The sequence below is a fragment of the Callospermophilus lateralis genome, chromosome 6 (assembly GCF_048772815.1).
Source record: "Callospermophilus lateralis isolate mCalLat2 chromosome 6, mCalLat2.hap1, whole genome shotgun sequence".
In the NCBI taxonomy this organism is placed as follows: Eukaryota; Metazoa; Chordata; class Mammalia; order Rodentia; family Sciuridae; genus Callospermophilus; species Callospermophilus lateralis.
Window position 1 is genome coordinate 142,977,069 of NC_135310.1, and position 21,161 is coordinate 142,998,229.

General features: G+C 36.9%; 1 protein-coding gene across 7 annotated transcripts in view; it reads left to right on the forward strand.

Moving 5' to 3' along the window:
- Fars2 (phenylalanyl-tRNA synthetase 2, mitochondrial) overlaps positions 1–21,161 on the forward strand; it is a 518,422-nt gene that overhangs the window by 281,775 nt on the left and 215,486 nt on the right. The gene's annotated exons all lie outside the window — the stretch shown is intronic.

Here is a 21,161-nt window from a genome sequence, read left to right on the forward strand (position 1 = left end):
ACACCATGATGGGATGGGGTAGTTTTGCAGTGGTAATAACTCACAAAAATAGAGGAACCATGTCACACCAGGTTGTTGACATTGATCTAATTCATTGATCTTATGACTTATAAGATCTTAAGACTTACCCAGTTTTGCTGGAATTATTGTGTGTGTGTTTAGTTCTTTAGTGTTTTATCACATGCAGGCTTATGTATTTACCTCTAATGTCAAGATGCACAGCAGTTCCATCACCACATGATCCTTCTCTTTATGAGCATGGCCACCCCTTCCCCTATCAGCTCTACCTAACAGTTACTGATCTGTTCTTCATTTCTAAAACTGCTGTTTCAAGATGTTATGGAAATGGAACTACACAATATGTAGCTTAATTCTACCCATAAAACTGAGTTGATGTAGACAAAATGTTGATAGAAAAAAATTCATTTGGTGTATTTTAATACATTAGTTATTATTAATACATTAGTTATTATTACAGTCAAATTTCTGTTATATCCTTGGCTTTCCTATATTGGGGAGCCAGAATACTAGCTAATATTTTGTAACATTGCTGGCTTTGCGCTTACACATTTAATTACAGAGTGAATGGGAAATGTATCTTTAAGACTGTGTGTGGACATTCCATGTATTTTCAGGTTTTATTGTGAATAGTTGCATACAACTAAGTGACTCAGGCCCTGGAGAATTAATTCAAGGATCATATTGTCCACAAATCTTCCTATCAACTCCTGATTACTTTGGCTTTGTAAGGAATGTTCCCTCTGGTAACAAACACTCTGTTAGTTAAGTTCTTTTTTTTTTAAAAAAAAAAAAAAAAAAGGAGAGTGTTGATGAAAGGAACAGAAATCAGTGCATTATGTTTTAAAAATAAGGAGGGAAAAGAGGTTCACAGAGTTTGCCAAGAAATTTCTTGTTTCTTGATGTTAAAATATTTGGGAATAGATTGGATCAAGCTGTTTGGCTTTTGCTCGGAAATTTTGCTTATTGTCAATTAACTTTGCCTTAGCCAAGGAGTTGTGGAGGCCACTGAATTTGGTGTTTGGGTCAACCCTGCAGGATGCCTTTTCTCCTGTATAGAGAGTGCTGAAGCAGATGGTCTCACAGGAGGAGCACCAGTATATAACAACGTATTTTAGAATGCTGGAGTGGACCATGGAGGAAACAGAGTCTTTACAAAATACTCCTATTGATTCATTTTCTTTTGGAAAGGTCAAAGAATATTTCTACAGCAGTGAAACAACACAATGAATATCTATCCAATAACATTCATTGATAATTTTATCCAGCATTTCTCATATTGACAAGCCATTTTGATGCTCTGGGGAGGCTGCAGCAGCACTTGAGGCAGAGGCAGAGGTGAGGTTGTCTCCAAAACTCCTCAGCTTCAAGTGGAAGGCAAGTGTTGTTTCTCAGTTAGTTTTCCTTGGGGAGTAGGATGTAGTTTAATATTTTTAAGGTTTGTTTTTAAATGTCATCTTTTAATTATATTTTGGATAATGATGAAGAGAGGTGCAATTTGGTTATGGAATAAATCTTAAAAGACTCAGTGACTCCTTTATCTACTGCTTAAAACAACTCCCACTAGTAAAGAGTGTTTCATTAATTGTCATTACTTGGGAATTATAGAATTAGAACAGCTGACATTCCTTTTATCATTCATATATTTAAATGACAGTGGCATTACTTACTCTAAATTAAGTTCCTTCCCTGGTTAAAAAAATTATAAGGATGTGACAAAAATAGAGCACAATTAACTTATTTTAGAAGGCAGTTTTTCTAATTGACATATAAAAGAAACAATTATTGCTAGGTTTTAACACAAAGACATATATACATATAACAGTACTTCAGAAATTTTAGCAATGGGTTAAAATGTTAAAAAGTACATTAGTGGGTTTTCATGTTTTCCACACTGAGAAAGGAATAAAGATTCTCCTAATACACACACACACCCCCACACATGCACATACCCTTTCTCTTTTCTTCTCCCTCCCTCCTCCTCTTCCTTCTTCTACCCCTCCTTCAGAGAGAGAGAGAGAGAGGGAGAGGGAGAGGGAGAGGGAGGGAAGGGGGGAGATGGATGGATGGATAGATGGATGAATAATCTTATTCAAGTACATCAGCCACTGTGTTTTCCTCTGGCACATTTCATTTTATTTATTATCTTACATTTTATTTTCATTGGTCAGCAAAAGGCTGGGCCAGATGATTCAAGTTGGAGCTGATTCTATAAATCTGTTTTGTGGAAATGAAATCAGAGTAAGCAGAGGCTGTGGTATCTGACCTGCCACTCACAGGCATGCCTCTAGGGGTCTAGGTGTCCCAATATCTTGAGCCCGGGGATTAACTGAATCTCTTACATCTCTAGTCTCTATGTCCTAGAACACTTCTTTTTCCCAGAGTGAACTGGCTTGATTCTAGTCACCTTTCTGCTTGTGGCCCATTTTTACTAAGGAAACCTAATGATACCTCTGAAATAAATGAAGACATTTCTCAGCACTGATGGCTTTATAGTGCCGGACAGTGTTTCCTCATGGATAATACTTCCTTATGAAAATGGGCATGTGAAGAGCTCACATTTAGTTGGAAGTAATTATTTAATTAGTGATTATCTTAGAGTACTTAAAATATGATTTCAGTTTTAAAAAATCTCACCTGCAAATTTGGGGGAGATATTATTACCTGAAGCATCACGTATGATTCAATGCATTACAAATAAAACACAACCAATTAAAAATCAAACAAAAATAGCTTCTATCTAAAAAATAGAGAATGTCCAAACATATTAAACTGTTAAATAAACCAAAAGAAAAATGTTATTTGCAAGGCTTTACTTAACAATACTTAATTCATTTGTGTTCTAGGATCTTAGATTGAAATTTGAGAGAAAAGGGATAAAGATAAATATTCTATTTGGAGGTTATATCCATGTATAAGGAGTGTGAGTCTTTGGTTAACTATATGCATGTGAATGTATTTAGCCTTTGATTCTTAATAAGTGCTAAGCACTAAGCAGGGCATCACTATTTCCTTCATGTTTTCTGAAGGATCTGAATTACCCTGTATCTAGCCGGTTTCATCAGCTCACCTTCTTTTCTTGTTTCTACCTTCACATGTTTATTTTTACTCTTCTGGTCTTGTTGGAAGACCTTTGTATTTTAAAACTCTTCCATCACTTAAGACCATTCCTGACTCACCTTCCCCAATTCCTTCTTGAGGCACTCTTAAGTGGCCCTTCTTCCTCTGGAGCCCCACAAAGCCTCCTTTCTGTCACATGGCACTTACCACTTATGCTCTCCTGGGCTTACAGGTCTCTCTCTGCGGTGCAAGTCTGCATCCCTCAGGGCCTCGGCTCTGGGAGCTGCACATCCTGGATCTAGCACTTGGCAGCTGTTGGTTGGCTGACCCCAGAGCCATGCCCAGCCCCATTTGTCCATGTCTGTGTTTCTAACTCAGTGTTAGAGGAGCCAACCTATCTTGCTCCTCACATTCTTTAAATCTGGGGTGCCCAAACAATCCAGTCTGGGCAATGAAGTGTAAGATGTGTGTGGACCTTCAGGGAAGCCTTTGTGTCCCATAAAAGCTATAAAGTCGGGTCTGGAGACAACTGACAAAATTTAAATATGGATTCTGGATTAGATGAGATTTATTGCATTTGTGTGAAATTCTGAATTTGGTAATGTGCTATGAATATATAAATAAATATCTTTATTCCAGGCTACTGTTAATGAGCATAAACTTCAAAAAATGTTATTTTCTTAAACTGCAGAAACCTAAACTCTAGGATCCAGGAAGGAAGGGGATGGTTCAAAGAGAGCTTTTTTAAAAAATATTTTTATTAGTTGTTGATGGATCTTTATTTTATTTATTTATTTACTTATTTATATGTGGTGCTGAGGATCGAACCCAGTGCCTCACACATGGTAGGCAAGCACTCAACCACTCATCCATGACCCCAGGCCTCAAAGAGAGCTTTTTAAGTGAATGTTCAAAGTTTCTTTTCTACAAGTTGATTAGAATGCATTCTAGCTCAGATTGTATTAAGGATCACAGTTGTCACAGCCTATAGAATCTAATCCACAGTCTGCTCCATACCATGGAAAACTTCTTTTAAAAGAAAGGTCTGCCTTTGTATCGTGTGAAGGACTTATTGACAGAAGTGTGTGGGTCCAAGGATATATACAACTAGAGAAATTTTTTAGGCAGGAGATCGATCTTTGGGCTCAGCTTGAAAAGTCAATCATCCAGTAGCAAGTCTCTAAGGAAACAGTTCAGAAATTGCTACTGGTACATATATGAATATACCACAGTGAATTCTACCATTATGTGTATCTATAAAATCACCAATTAAAAGATAATAGTGAGTAGAAAGAAGACCTGTAGAATAAAGGAAGGGGAATGGGGGTGTGAAGAGGGGAGGGAAAGAAGTATTGGGGAGTAAAAATGGAGCAAATTATATTCCATTTATGTATGATTATATCAAAATTAACGCAGGTATTATGTGTCACTGTAACGCACTAGTGAAAACATGAAAAAGAATTGCAGCTGGAAAGTAGGGGTTTGAACTCTAGTCCATGGCAAGAAGAGAAGAAATCAGAATTTTTGTAGCTTTTCTGGACTTTTCTAGGCCTCCTCCAGATGTGCAGCCTTCCACTGGGGTACTGTGGTGCTCTTATTACTGTGTGATCATAATTAATGATCAAGGGAAGTGGAAGCTTTTGCCCAGTGCTAGTATTTAATGCTAGTCTATCAGTTCACTCAGTAAGTCTGTGTATTTTATGGAAAAACCAAGTGAGAAAGATGTTTCTGGAGTGACTAAGCCCAGCATTCAGAAGAGAAGTCTGTGGACACATTTGAGCCCCTCCTTATGCAAGTCATTTTACTGACTTTCATGAAATATGATAAAGTCAACTGGAATTTAAATAATTAGAAAATGTGTAGATATAAATGAAGGTTTTGGGTTAGGATGTGGGGGGAAATGTATACTTATATATTGTTGGTGGAATCGCAAATTAGTACAACCACTTTGAAAAGCAGTATTGACAAGATTCCTCAAAGGACTAGGAATGGAACCACTATGTGACCCAGTCTGCTTACTCCTTGGTATTTATTCAAAAGAACTAAAATCAGCATACTGTAGTGTTAACATGCATACTGGTGTTTATAGCAACTCAATTCACAATAGCCAAGTTATAGAACCAGCCCAGTTGCCTATCAACAGATGAATGGATAAAGAAAATGCTGTACACATATACAATTGAGTTTTATTCAGCCATAAAGAAGAATGAAATTATGTCATTTGCTGCTAAATGGATGGAACTGGAGAATATCATGCTAAATGAAATAAGTCAGACTCAAAGTGAAGAGTGGAAGTGTTTCTCTCATTTGTGGAAACTAGAGAGAGATTTTCTTAAAACCGGGGAGATTGCATGAAAATAGACAGGGGATTAATGGAGCAGAGGAAAGATATAGAAAAAGAGAGAAGGGTGGGGATGGGGGGACTGAGGAGCAAAATCCACCAAATTACGTTATGTCTGTGTACAAATATACCACAATGAACACACACACACACACACACACACACACACACATATATAATTGTGCACTAATTAAAATGATGACAATAATTATAATAGAAGGGAGGTTGGTAGAGTAGAACAAGCAGATCAGGGGAAAGAAGAGATGAGGATTAGGGAAGGTTCTGGGGAATGACATTAATCAAATTATGTGCATCTACAAATATGGTATAATGAACCCCACCTTTATGCAAAATTATAATGCACTAATAAAAAGGAAAAATAAAACAATATTATATTTTTACACATAATAAAGTATATTTTGAAATATATACATAGAATAAGTGTAACTTGTTCCAGTTAGGATCCCATTGTTGTGATTGTAGGTGATGTGGTTTTATATTGCTCATATATTTATATATGAGGATAGGAAAGTTGTTTTCTGATTCATTCTACTGTCTTTCCTTTTACTATCCCTCTCCCTTCCCTTCATTCCCCTTTGTCTAATCCAGTAAACTCTGTCTCCCCCTCCTTTGTTGTTGGTTAGCATACACACATCAGAAAGGATGTTTTGCCTGTGTTTTGGGGGACTGGCATATTAAAAAAATAAATGGAGCTTTCTGGTGTTTTGAAATAACTCAGACATAGACTAAGTTAATGTTTAAGCATGAATATGAGGAAACAGTCACAGGATGTGTGTACTGGAAGTCAAAATGTAGAGATTTCAATCTCAGTGTCTATTAAATATAGATGAATGTTAGCCTGACAGTCCCACAAGGTCATCATGAGGATGGAAATCAGAATCATCTAGGTGAAATGCCCTGTAATTAATTGATAGAGTTCCATAAAATATGGGAATGCTAATAGGTTGTTTCAGGGTTACATATAACAATTATTTGGGGAACATGCCAGTTTATTAAGTTGAATAATTCCTAGAAATCAGACCCTTTTGATGAGGAAGAAAAAATATACTTAATATAATATGAAATCTTTTTTTTTCAATATGTAATAAACTTTTCACTTGACCCTTGGCATTCTAAGAAAGCAATTTATGAGGAAACCCCGCAGGATGCAGGGTCTGTTTACCTTTCCATAATCCAGCCACTGAGAAAGAAAATAAAATGGAAAGGTGAAATATTAAAGCAGATGGGTGATGGGGTCCCAGCTCTCAGGAAGCTTTGACCTATGCCCGTTGGTGCATTCTGTACAGTGCAGCCCAGCCAAGCTGAGCGCCAGAAGGAAGGGGCAGATGAGGAGGATATTCAGTTTTTTCTCTTGCTTCTTTTTTGTGTTTCACTTTTCTCCTTTGTGAGGTGTTTTCAGAAATGGCATCTGTAAAATTTCTAGTCAGGCATGTGGCATGTGCATGTAGTTCCAGCTACTTGGGAGATTGAGGCAGGAAGTTCACTTAAGCCCAGGATTTTGATGCCGGCCTGAGCAATGTAGTGAGAACCCCACCTCAAATGTGTGTGTGTGTGTGTGTGTGTGTAATTGACTCATTATTAAAGAATTGACTTCTATTAAAATATCACCATATGGTATGACAGATAAAAATCTCTCACAGATACAGTATCAAAATTACTGTTTGGTTTGGGGTTGTGACTCAGTGGTAAAGTACTTGCCTAACATGCATGAGACACTGGGTTTGATCCCCAACACATAAAAAAAACTAAATAAACAAAAGTACAAATCACAAATTTAATCTATTACTTATCTTAGCAGAGCTACCCCCAAAAGACCACACAAAGTGATTAAGTACCTATCTTTGGTAACAGTAGAAGGAATTTTTAAAAAATCACTGCTTACATTGAGAACTTCATTTTAAATATGAAATCTTCATAATGTAATTTATTTAAACAAAGCAGGCAAACTAAAAATAGTAAAGTCTTGAAACTTTCCATGTCATTTTGTCATTTCTTTGCAAATATTTACTGACCACTTTTTATGTGCCAGTTCTGGTCTAGCTACTCAGGATGCCACAGTGATTAAAACAAGCAGAGATACTCCCCTTGTGACTTCCCAGGCTAGTAGGAAGTCTGATGATAAACAATAAATAAATGAAATCTGAACAGTTGTATAAGATGATATTTTCAGAAGAAGGCAGAGAAAGGAGATTTGGAGTATGACTGATGGGGGAGGTTAACAGTTACAAGGCAGGTGGTCAGGAAGGCCTCAGTGAGTAGGGGACATTCAGAGACCTGAAACAGGGAGGAAAGACTGTCCTCACTGTGTTTAACTGTCCCATCAAGGGTGCTGATTTAAGTGCAACTGTGTATTTCATGGGCCTGTGGAGACCAGGGGGCCAACTAGAGAGGGCATTTGGTAAAGGTCTTTTCTTTTGCTGTTAAACATTAAACAGTTATTTTTCAGTAGTTTGTATTTCATTACCGTTTATTTAGACCCTTAGTTAAGTACTATATCCACATTGGCCTTGCCTTTTCTTGTTTTAGGTATTGGGGACTGAATGTGGGGCTTCATGCATGCTAAAAAAGTGGTCTACCACTGAGCTACATCCCCTGCTAGTTGCTCCTAAGCTGAGTTGAATCATGGGCTATTGAGAGCTGGAAGGACATAAGAAGCTCTATTATTGCTGCTGTTTTGTTTTGTGGAAGAGGAGACTATGGTCCACTGAAGCATTTGGTAGCATAATGGCCCAAATAGTAGTGTTTTCAAAGATGGATATAATATGGAGGAAGTAAATGCATTGTTTCCTTTAGAAATAAAGAACACTTGGAAAATTTCTTCAAACTTTGTAAATGTTTACTCCGTTTGAAGTTTTTATATGGTAGTGTGTTATATAAATTTTAATGAATATTTAAATTTTTATTTAACTATATAAATAATTAAATTTATATTTAAATTATTTAAAATGATAATTTTTTACTAAATTTATGTTTATTTAATATCAATTTTATAGCAAAATGTCATATCATGTAAAATTTGTCGTTATACCTATTTTTAGTGTACAATTCAGCTGCATTAATTTCATTCACATTATTGTGTAGCTATCACCTCTGTTTCCAAATGAACTCTGTACCAGTGAAATAGTAATTCCTCATTTTTCTTCCCCATCCAGACCTGGTAACCTCTAATCTACTTGCTCTCTTGATGAATTTGCCTTTACCAGATGTCTCATAAAAGTGACACCACATGTGTCGTGCCTGGCTTCTTTCACTTGGCATATTGTTTTCAAGGTTCATTCATGCTCTAGCACATATCAGAGCTCCATTCCTTTTTAGGACTGAATAATCTGTTGTATATACGGAACACATTTTTCAAAACCATTCCTCTGTTGACGTCCACTTGAATTATTTCTACTATATGACTATGTGCCGTGTGTGTGTGTGCATGTACACAGGGAGGGGAGGAAATGAGTTGCTGGGTCACATGGTATATCTATCATTTTTGTTTCCTGAGCAGCTGCATCATTTTACATTCCAAATGGCAACTGAAAACTTCCTTTTATTCCTCCCAATACTGTTTTTATTACCATTATTATTATTATTATCATTATTGCTTTGTAGGTGTGAAGTGCTATCTCATTATGATCTTAATTTGCATTTTCCTAATAATTATTAACATCATGTGCCTGTTGGCCATTTGTATATCTTCTATGGAGAAATGTCTGTTCAAATTTTTCCCCTTTTTAAATTTGGGATTTTTTGTCTGTTGTTGAGTTGTAGTGATTCTTTATAAAGCATGAGTAGTACACCTTGATCAGATATGTGAATTTCAAATCTTTTCTCCCATTTCTGTGTATTATGCTTTAACTCTCTCAGTAGTGGCTTTTGACATACAAAAAATTTTAATGATGAAGTTCAATGTATCTATTTTTTTTCCTTATTCCTATCTTTATTGGTGCATTATCATTGGCTATAATTGTGGGATCCTTTGTTACGTATTTGTACATGCACATAATAAAACAACATACTTTTGTTAGTATTGTTCTCCAGCATTTTTCCTTTCTCTCCTCTCCTCCCTCCCCTGTTCCCTTTTCTCTTCTCTGCTGATCTCCCTTTTATTTTCATGAGATCCCTGCTCTCATCTCCTTTCTTTCCCTTTTACCTGTCAAACTTTTACATTTGAGAGACAGCATTCAACCCTTGACTTTCTGAGTTTGGCTTCTTTGCCTCTGTTTCCCTGTACATGACATATTTTGTTCTTCTTCATGACTGAATAAAACTTAATTTTGTATATATACCATATTTTCTTTATCCATTCATCTACTGACAGACACCTAGGATGATTCCATAATTTAGACATTGTGAACTATGCTGCATTATGACTTTTGCATGATGATTTTAATTATTCAGGATAAATAAATAAATATATATGATGATTTTAATAAATATATATGTAAATATATAAATATGATATATAAATATATAAATATGCTGATTTTAATTATTCAGGATAAATACCAAGTGTGGGTATAGCTAGACCATGGTGGTTTCATTCTGAGTCTTTTGAGGAACCTCCATACTGATTTCCATAGTGGCCTTACAAATTGATAATCCCATAAACAGTATAAAAAGTGTTTCTTTTCCCTCATATCCTATCCAGTATTATTTTTTATTACTGATGGCTGCCATTTTAACTGTAGAGAGATATATCTTTCTAGTTTTGATTTGCATTTCCCTGACGGCTAAAGTAATTTTTTCTTTAGTCGCCTGTACTTTTGGTGTCATATGGAGGTTTTTCTCTGTTTTCTTTGAAAGAGTTTTATGGTATTGAGTCTTAAATTTATCTCTTTTATCCAGTTTGAATTAATTGTTGTATGATAACATTATTATTAGCACCATTTATTGAAGAGATTATTCTTTGTCCATTTAATGGTCCTAGTACTTTTGTCAAAAATCAACTGATGCTTGATGTGACAATTTATTTCTGGATCCACCATTTTATTCCATTTTCCATTGTTCTTTGTGTCTATGCTTAAGCTAATACCACACTGCTTTCAGAACTGTGGCTTTGTGGTAAGTTTCCATATTGGGAAGAGTGAGCCTTCCATCTTTGTTCTTCATTTTCAATATCATTTTGGCAATTCAGAGTCTCTTGAAATCCCATGTGAATTTTTCAATGAGTTTTTTCATTTCAGCAAAGATGCCATTGGTATTTTGATAGGAATTACATTGAATGGGTATATTTCTTCGAATAGCATTGCCATCTTAAATCTTCCAGCCCTTGAATACAGAATGTCTGTCTACTTAGTATTGTTGTCTTCAGTTTTGTTCAGTAGCATGTTATAGTTTTCTAATTTGGATCCCATTCTTGTGGTTGTACATGACATAGAGTTTCACTGGTGATGTATTTATATATGAACATAGGAAAGTTATATCCAATTCATTTTGTCTTTCCTAATCCCATTCCTTCTCTCTTCCCTTCATTTCCTTTTATATAATTCATTGAACTTCTATTCTCCCCTTCTCTTGTTGTATGTTAGCATCTGCGATTCAGAGAAAACACTCAACCTTTGTTTTTTGGGGATTTGATTATTACACTTAGCACCATATTCTACAGATCCATCCATTTATCTGCGAAAGCCATAAAGTGTCATTATTTTTATGGCTGAGTAATATTCTATTGTGTATATATACCACAAATTTTTTTATTGTTGAAGGGCACGTAGGTTGGTTCCATAGCTTAGCTATTGTGAATTGAGTTCCTTTGAACATTGATGTGGCTGCGTCGCTGCAGTGTGCTGATTTTAAGTCCTTTTGTTATATGCTGAAGAGTAAGATAACTAGGTCAAATGGTGGTTCCATCCTAATTAGAATAAGTTATATTCCAAGTAGGATTACTACATCAAAATATACCCTACTGTCAAGTGCATGTAAAAAGAACAATAAGTAATAGTTTTCAACATATAAGTCCTTTGTCTCCTTGGTTATATTTATTTCTAAGTACTTCATTCTGTCTTATATTCTTGTAAATGGAATTATTTTGTTAATATCCTGTTCAGATTGTTCACTGTTAGTGTGTAGAAATGCAACTGATTTTTGTAGGTTTGTTTCCTATCCTGTAGCCTTACTGAATTTGTAATTTCAGTTTTTCCATGGGTTTCCTAAGGTTTTCTACATATAAGATCATGTCATCTGCAAATAGAGAAAATTTTACTTTTTTCTTTTCAGTTCATTTTCTTATTTTCTTTTTTTTTCTGTTTAGAACTTTCAGTGTTATGTTGAAAGTAGCAACAGTGAGCCTCCTTGTCTTTTTCCTGGTCTTAGACTTTCCCCCATTGAGAATGATGTCAGTGGTGGTTTTTCATACACGACTTTTATCATGTTGAGAAAGTCCCCTTGTTTTTTTATTTTATCATGAAAGAATGTTACCTTTTTTCAGATGTTTTTACTGCATCAATTGAAATTGATCACATGGGTTTTTCTTCCCTTTATTCTATTAATGTGTATATTACATTGATTGATTCTCATATTTTGAACCACCCTTGCTTGCATTCCTAGGGTAAATCCCATTTGGTCATTGTGTATAATCTTTTCAATATGCTGCTAAATTTGGTTTCCTAGTAATCTAATGAGCATTTTTGCATCTGTGTTCATGAGGGATATTGGTCTGTGGTTTCTTCTAGTGAGCGCCTCTCAAATCATATTTTACTCTATTATCTTTAGTTTTAATTCATCTTCCTTCATTGTCATGTTTCTATCTCTTAAAAAATTGAAGTCTCTACTGGGAATTTTCTTCTTTTTAGTAAGTGAATCGGAATACACTCTGCCATTTATTAGTATGGTTGAGAATTCAGAAGGCAGAAGAACTGTAGTGTGCTGATTTTAAGGAAACTGAGAAAGCAGTGCTTCAATATGTTGGTGTTTTAATACCTTTACATTCTCAGCCACAGCACCAAGCATGCAAAAATCAAATGAAACCTATTTCATCTCTGGAAAAGTGATGTGTTTGAGCTTCTAGGTATAGGCTAGTTTACGTTATGTGCCAAGCAAAGATTTCACTCAAGTCTTCAAAAGGTTAAATAGGTCATTGATCAAAAACAGTAGATAAAAGAGTAAACGTCCAGCTCAGCTTTTCAGGGGAGAACAGGGGTGATCTTCTCGCTGCAGTAGCCTCTTCAAGTAGGCACTAGACATTACATCTCATTTCATTTAAACATGACTCACTTTCCAACTTAGTTGTTCTAAACATTAGAAAGGTTAGTGTGAAAAACTGTATTTTCATAGAGAATAATCACTTAATCATAAGACAGTATTTGAAGTTTAACTCTTTTCCCTCAATTACTCACTTCCTGGCACTGACTGGCAACAGTATAATGTGACGATCCTGTAGTTCATCACAGACCTTCAATGAAGGCACGGGGACTGTACCGACCTTTCAGGGCTCCAGGTCTTAGCTGCTTGTGCACATACCTCTTTTGTGTTCATCACCTGGCCATTCTCAGCCCTTTCTCCAGTTGATAGTGTGTCATTTATCCTCATGAAATTGAAGACTAAGGACTTAGGAGGAGGAGATTTAATAAGTATCTCCACCCTGACCCAGTGTCTTCCACAGACTGCAGGGCTAGCTTCCCTGCACTCTCGCGGGTGTGTCGCTGAGCGGTGGCATGCATGGTGCCCTTTGCTCTTCACCTAACTCCATACCCAGTACAGCCATGCTTCTTCTGGAGATAATTCCTGTTTTGGATGGAGGAACAAAAAAGAGACTGTATGCAGAGCCTCTGTACCTGGGCTGTCCTTTGCTGGTGGCTCTCTCTGCAGTTGTAGAGGCAGGGCCTGGAGAATCAGCTGCTACAAAGAGACACCTATTTAGGTTCTGGGACCAATTTTGTTTCCCTACTTTCACACCAGTGACTTCTTACTGTGCTCATTTCTATTTCCAGTCTCCTCCTCCTCTCCTTTATTTAAATTTTCTCATCTCTGAATTCTTTTCCCACATTCTTTTCCTTCTCCACGTAGGCTGGCCTTCTGAGAAGGATTTTTGGCAACAACAACAACAAAAATTCTTTCATGGGATGCTCCACCCAGTACAGAAGTACCCAACTGCTTCCCTTCCTGGGTATTCTGTATGAGTGGTCACCTACAGTTGCTATTCTACTCTGTCTGATGGCTCTAGTTTATAAGGCCCTTCTAATTTCAGAATGAGGGAAAAGATATTAACTTAAAACCTGTGAGACCACCAACAAATTACAGCTAACGAGCCTTACCTCGGGAGTTTCTGGGTTTGTCTTAATAACATAATAGACCAATGGCACAGAAAAAGCAAGTTAAGATGGGATCAAAACAAAGTATTTTAAATGTAAAACTTGGTACTGCTTAGCAAATGGGCATCATGTCCTTTCTTGCAGCCTCCCATAGTGGTTGTCACAAGCAAGTGTTTTGATCAGATTCATTGTGAGAATAAAGATTGTAGCCAGTGGCAGGAAGATGGACTCCAGATATTCCCTTTTCCAATGAAAGTCTGTTTCACAAACTTTGACACACAAGTTGGTTGGGATTTAAGTGCCTGATGAATTTACCCCCTCACTCAGCATCAGGTCCTCTGAGTAGGAGCCAATTTCCTGTCTTTAGAAGAGCGTTTCATCCTCTCTCTCCTGACACCCAGGTGGGACTGAGGCCCCAGAGTCATGCATTTTCCTGGCACATTTCAGCCTGGTACTGCCTATCATTCACCTGGGCTATTAAAATAAAAACAGCTCTGGAACATCTCACTTTGAACAGAATTGTTTCCTAGGCAGCCTTCTGAGAAAAGTAATTGGAAATTGTTTGTGCAGGTAACTGATTGTTTTTTGGATGGAATTGTTGAATGTTAGCCAATCTGAATAATGTCTTTAATTTTAGGCTAATTGGTATTAAGCCATTCGTTGTGGTAATAGTTAAATGGCAGAATCATTTCAGATGCAAGAAACTAAAATTGACTATCCAGCATTGTTGCCCACATTCATCTCATCTCCTCACAGGGGCCAGCCCCAACTCTTCTTGCAGATGTGGTTTTTAACTGGTGATGCTCCCTCTGCTGACTCTGCCCTGTTCAGAAGCTAAGCCACATCTGGTGATAAAGCAGCAGTCTTTCAGCTATTAATACTAAGCATTTTGTGATCACCTGCATTTTCCATCTGTGAAATTGGTAAGAGATATCCACCAAGCAATGAATTTAGCTTTTATCTCCCTCCTTCTCTACCCTTTTAGCCTTCTAACCCCTAATCATGAACATTGTGCAAACTTGACTTTTCAGACTACCCAACTCCCACCCCTGAGACCTCATTCATTCTCATTGTCATGATCTGCAGCTTTGTGCTGTGAGAATGACACACTCTACCACATAGAAAGTACTTGTTCTTCTTGTTAGTATAATATGTGTATAAAAATCACATATTGTGTGGCTAGCGATGCATGTGACATCGTGTTGGGACTGCTTTCTAGAACTCTTAGGTTTAGATGGGGAGAGACTGATCAGGCTGGGAGGTGCTAAAACAAGTGTGTACACTGTGCGTGTGAGGAGAGTTGAAGATAAACTTAATCCATCCTTGAGGGTCACAGGAAGAATCTCACAGGAGGGCAATGTCAGTCGAGCTTTATGGGATAATGGGAAAGGAAACAAGTATAAAGAGGAAGAAGGACAAGATAAGAAAGACAAAATATGTTATGTGAGGACGTTCAGAGGATTGTGTGTAACCTGAGGCGATGGCACAGGAGCTTTCGATGATATACATGGGGTTTGTATTTTGTTCCCCAATCTCATAATTTTTAACCTGCCATGTGTACATTCCTAGTGGGTGTATAAAAATAAAGGAACTTCTTAATTTGTCTTCAAAAAAAAAAATAAATGTAAGCATTTCCATCATTTGGATGGATCATTGCTACTCAAAATGTGGTCCTCAGAATAGTGCTGGTACACAAGTTATTTGTTTCTAGTTAATGATGGGATATCCAGAGAAGTTGAGAGTAAGCATTTAGCCCTGAGAGCAATTTTATTTGATATTGCAATGTCATCCAAGCAAAGGATCTTTGATAAGTTAATTGATTGGGTTAGGTTTTACACACAGAAAAATTCACACAAAATTTTAATCAAGATATAGAGGATTCTCATTATTCTCCAAAGTTTCTTCATTTCCAGCCCTTGCCAGCCACTGATCTGCTGTCTCTAGTTGTATGTGTGAAAAATGTATTTACTTTCATTGCTGGGTAGTATTCCACTAGATGGACATACCACAGTTTCTCTATTCACTAGTTATGAACACGGGGCTATTATGAATAAAGCTGTGAAGAGCATCTCTGTATTGATCTTTAGGTGCCCTTGTGTTTCCATATTTTAGGTAACAACCTAGGAATGGAATTCCTTTGTTATATGCTAAGCATATATTTAACTCAGAGGTGACTTCTGGGGATAGATGATCTTTGTTGTGAGGGACTGTCCTGTGCATTATCCTCTTACCCAGTTTTAACAACCAAAGGTGTCTCTAGACTGTTAAATGTCCCCTGGCTGCTAAAATTTCCCCCAGTTAAGAACCATTGCTTAATTGTATGCAGTTATCAAAGTATTTTCCAAAGTGGCTTATCATTTTGCATTCCCACCCAGTAATTTACGAATTCAAATTTTGATGTGTTATATCTTAATGTTTATTCATTTCAATGTATTTTTAATCTCCTTTGCGATTACTTCTTTTACTTATGGTTGTTAAGAGGTATGTTTTTTTAATTTCCCAGCATTTTGAATATTTTTCAGATATTTTTCTACCATTGATTTCTGATATATTTCCATTTTGAATACAGAACATTCTTATAGAATTTCTATATTTTTTAACATTTGAAATTTGTTGTATGTCCCAGAATATAGTCTGTGGTCATGAAATAATCATGTGCAGTTAAAAATAATGTGAATTCTGTTGTTGACTGGCACATGTGCATCATTTTACCTGTGACAAAATTATAAGCCTGGGATGTTTGGGGAAATTTTTTGAAATGTTCTTTGCTAAAGACATACTTTTCCCTCTCTCAGTAACTTGGAGCTGAATGCCTGTGTTTCCATTTGTCTTTAGGATTGCCTGGATGCTAACTGATAGCCACAGGTGCTAGTCTATAACTTACTATTCAGGCTTTCCCCACCCGGACCCTGTGTAATTTAATCTTGTGGCTCCATGAGTAAATAGGGATCGGTGAAAATTTATCCTTTAGAAAAATGCCAAATACAGAGTAAAAACAAGAACAAAATGCTAAATGTAGCTTGCTGAGAGATCATTCTCTGACCCACAGTCCATACACATCTGCTTAAAGCAATGTGGAGATTCATGCTTTAGGGAGCAAATTGGTGGCACTCTCAGAGTTGGGCTGGATGAGGAGACAGGGTGAACTCCTTGGATTGAGCAAAAGACTTTTGTTAAAGACATGTCCGCAGTAGGACTCAAATTAAGGGAGGCCTTTGAGAGACTTCTGAGATATCATTTAAAGTTCTGTGCCTGCTATGAGGTGGTATGTGAAGTAAAACTTCACTCCCAGCCTGCTGCTTGGGTGACTAGGTGGGTGATGATCCAGTCACCAAGCTGGAGAAATAAAATGAAGGGCAATGGTTCATGTGGTGACAGGGGATTGGGTACCCTTGACTTAAGATGGTTTGATTTCTAGGAAGAGCAATGTTGTGAATAATATTGGGCGACCTGGCCTTTGGAGAGACGAATGGATATTATGACACAGATGAGGTGGTATAATATAGTGTATTCATCTTATTTTAAGCTTATAACTCCTGATCTCTCTCCTATTTGAAACCTTACCAAATTTCTTATTTGCAATATTCTCAGAACAAGAAAAGTGGAACCTGTGGCTACAGTGTGTTGAGCTTTACCATAATGGGAAATTATTCCTTGGTCCTGAATTCAGACAGCACACAATGGCGATGGCATGTCTCTCCTCCACAGTGCCCAGAGCCTCATCTGGGGAGATTTACACAATTGGGGTGGTTCCCAACTGGGGCTGGAATCCTCTCCTAAGTCTTCTCTTACGTGTCTGCTAATGGTGCTGAGGCAACCTGAAGGCTAGGTTCCCCTTGTGAGCTCCTACACAAGTCCTCTTCATGTTGCTGAGCTTTCTCAGAGACTGGTGGTGGAGTTCCAAGAGAATCTTTGGAGGGAGAAATCCTGACTGAGAGGAAATGTCACAGCACGATCATTAAAAAAAAAAAAAAGCAGGAGGTAATTGCATGACTTTTCTCGTGTAATCTCAGAAGTCACATCTCATCTCTTCTCCCTTATCTCTTGATTGAAGTATCTCAGCCCACTAGGATTGAAGATGAGGGGTATTGAGGAATCTGCTTGATTTTTTGGAAATCCCCGTAAATAGCAGCATTAATTTTCCATGCTTAGAATGTATTGGCTCTTCTGTAGGGAGAAATACCAAAACAGGCTATACGTGGAACATCAGAATCCATTTTTATTAATCATAGTCTTTCCTGGAAGCCTGACCAATGAAAGGGATTATTTGTTGTTTTAAAACCTGTTAGGAAAAAGAATAAACAGAAAAGAAATCACCACATTTTATCTAGTCATTAAGATTTCTATTGCAGGTTTAGAATCCCTAATCAGAAATCCAGAACACTCCAAAATTCAAAATACTTTTTGTTCCAGAGCATTTCTGATAAGGAAAAATAAACCTATACCTGAAAAATTTCTCATCACTTTTTATATATAAAGCCACATATTGTAAAGCCTTTCACCTTTTGTCTTCATGTGTTCTCTCCAACCAACCCCCAAATAAAAAACAGATGCTGCTTTTAGTATTTGAAATCCTTCAGAAGGTGTTACAATAACATTCCATTATTCATTTAACCAATTTCCTATGAATAAACATTTGGGTTGTGTGCACTCTTTTGCTATTATAAACAGTATTTCAATAAATCACATTGTAAATTCACAATTTTTCATGAATAGTATATGTTCTAGAAGTTCAAGTAATAGGTGATAGTATACATTTTGAATTTTGATAACTAGTGCTATGCTATATTCCTTGGGTCAAAAAATTAAAAACCCACATGTATCCTACCAGCAATGTGTAAGAGTCCTTTGCTACCAAGTGTGTGATCTTTTTTTTTTTTTATTTTTTGCCCCTCTGGTAAGTAAAAACTGATAACTTGATTCAATTGTATCTTGCATTTATCTTAAGTGAAGTATTCATTTGTTTAAGAATCATTTTTTTATTTCCTTGTCTGTGAATATCTTCATATTCTTTTCCCACTTTTAAATTTATTGTTCTTTTTTTTAACCTACTTTTAACAGATCTCCACTATTTTTATTTTTGTTTTGAGGTATGGGGAAAGAAATGAGGGGTGCTGCATGAAAAGAGCAGATAACAAATTACTGGATATGAAATAAAACCAAATCCCCTAGATCTGCTGCTCATTCAGCTATAGATAGTGGTCTCTAGATGGTTGGTTTTGTCTAACATTTGAAGATGAAGTGTAAATGATTTAATAAAGCACGCTTCAATTGCAAAGTAACATTAATACTCCCACCTCTTTTTGTTGTTGTTGTTTATTTTTTACTTGAAAATACTTAACTAGTACAGAAAATGTTTTAGAAATTGTTGGTCGAAGGATTCAAAATTTCAGTTAGGAAAAAGGAATAAACTTGAGATCTATTGTACAACATGATAATTCTAGCTAATAACTATGTATTGTCTACTTGAAAATTGCCAAGACTAGATTTTAAATGTTTTCATCTCAAAAAAAGTTTATGAAGCAATCAATGATTGTTGATTCATTTTAGTAATTCCACAGTATATACTTATATCAAAACATCATGTTCTACATCACAAATAAATATCTCATAATAGTTTTTATTTGTGAATTTTAAAAATAAGCAGTTGTTTTTGAACTACTACTCATAGTGACCCATGAGCATCACATTTTTAAATTTTCATATTATGACTTTCATTTGTACCTGTATTAAGTAGTAATATCATAGTAAATATTCATTTTATCATAGAAGTGTTCATATTCCCTTATTCTCTATGATTTAATAAACACCTATATAGTTATTTTATGTATTTTAATATAACAATATTTTAATGTACTATAATATTTAAACAGTTTTCTAATTTTGGACACTTAGATTGTTTTCATTCTTCTAAGTAATACTGCTCCAAATATCTTTATTTATCTTTCTGCTTTTGTTAATTCCTTGGGATAAATCTCCTCCTAAAATCTTAGAATAAAGTATGTGAGCATTTTTGTGGATCTTTGGTCTATTACTACGTTGTTCTCTAAATGGTTATAAAGAATAGAGCGCATAACCAGAAACAAGTGAGAATACTGGAACCAAGTCCCTCACCAGGTTCAGGAATATCATTTCTCGAAAAAATCCTTCCAGTGGTATAAAATGTTGGTGTTGTGTTAATTTTCGTGTCTTCAGTTGGTCATCAGCCTCTCTAAGGTTTTTAGGCATCACTATGAATTACTCTATTTTCCCTCCCCCATCAGCTTCTTTCTAGGCAGGGGTCACTTGGTCAGGAACTCTGGCTGCAGCATTCTTCTGGGTAAACAGCCCCTTCCCTGTCTCCCTTCTGGATGATCCTTTGTCCTTGGAACACAGGTAGCCAGCCACTCAGTTTTCTTCATACACACTCTCCCGCTGACTGAGCCCTACCCTCTCTGTATCATTTTCTTGTGGCATTTTGAATACTTTTTATTCATTGATCCTTGAAACAAATCCTCTGTTTAAAGGCTCACATTTCTTTCTGATTTCTCTTATCCTTGTCATTTGTGAATGATGGTGGTGGCAGCAGTAACCAGAGCAAATCAGCTCCTCTCTGTCCCCTCCTCAGCTGCCCAACCTTGCCCTGGCTGTCTCTTCACCCCCCAGCCTTCCTGGGCTGCACCCTGGCCCTTTATGGTTGGAACTCTGCCATTTTCTGTCACCTTTCTCCACGTTTCCTATGATTTGTTTTTTTTTTTTTTCACTCCCCTCCCTGCCCCAAGAACAAATTATCTCATAAATGGCTTAAAACAACACAAATGTACTATCCATTTCCTTGCTTCAGGACTCTGGTTGTGGACTGGTGTGGTCCCCCAGTGTGTGGTCTCCCCAGGTTGAAATCAGAATGTTAGGGCTGTATTCTCAAGCTCCGGGTCTTCTCAGCCTAGCAGACTGAGGAGGATGTGTTCTTCACGATTATGGGAGTGCAGTTCCCATGTGTCTCCTGGCTTTGGTGTGCCTCTCAGCTCCTTAGGGACTCCCTGAGGTCCTGGGCACATGTTTCCTCACAGCATGGCCACTCACCTCCTCACAGCCAGCAGGGGAAACCTCTCTCCAATCTGCCAAGGTGGAGAGTCATACAAGTCACACAAGACAAACTAATGACTGGGGTGAGACCCTGTCCTTCTCATGGGTCAGTTACAATCAAAGGAAGAGGTTTCCACGGGGCCTGTGCATGAGAGGTAGGAATCTCGGGGAGCCCCTTCAGTCTGCCTCAGGAGCCTGCTTTATGTCTGTTTGGAATTCTTTCATTTCATGAGCTCATTTTCCAAGCTTTTTTAGAAGTATGAACTGCTCCTGTCATCTTTCTTATACTTGACCGCCTTGTCTTTTGTCTTACACTCTGATTCATACATGTGAAATGCACTGTTAGAATTCACGGTACTGACAGAATCTGACCCGCTTGCTACCATTTGGGGTAATTGGCACTAGATAGGCATGCC